The sequence below is a fragment of the Morone saxatilis genome, unplaced genomic scaffold (assembly GCF_004916995.1).
Source record: "Morone saxatilis isolate NCDOM2014 unplaced genomic scaffold, NCSU_SB_2.0 Contig7, whole genome shotgun sequence".
Taxonomy (NCBI): Eukaryota; Metazoa; Chordata; class Actinopteri; family Moronidae; genus Morone; species Morone saxatilis.
Genome location: NW_023340246.1, coordinates 23140672 through 23140941, shown reverse-complemented (window position 1 = coordinate 23140941; position 270 = coordinate 23140672). Strand labels below are relative to the sequence as shown.

General features: G+C 48.1%; 1 protein-coding gene across 1 annotated transcript in view; it reads right to left on the bottom strand.

The window, feature by feature from the left end:
* LOC118340488 (AT-rich interactive domain-containing protein 1B-like) overlaps positions 1–270 on the bottom strand; it is a gene marked incomplete at its 3' end in the record, with an annotated part of 33212 nt that overhangs the window by 15076 nt on the left and 17866 nt on the right.

Here is a 270-nt window from a genome sequence, read left to right as displayed (position 1 = left end):
TTTTTTTTCTCCCCATTCTCCTCTCATGCCATCTTTCTCCTCTTCTTCATACATCTCCTCTGTTCCTTTTCCTCTTTCATCCTTTCCTCCTTTCAACTCCACCCGCTACGCTCCTCTTTCGCCTCCTTTCCTCTCCTTCCTACTTCCCATTTCTCTCCCCCTTTGCTTCTCCTTTCATTCCTTCCTCATCCAGTATCTCTTCTCCTTTCATGGGCTTTATTTCCTCTCCTGTCTGTCTCCTGTCTGTCTCCTCTCCTCCTCCTCCTCCTC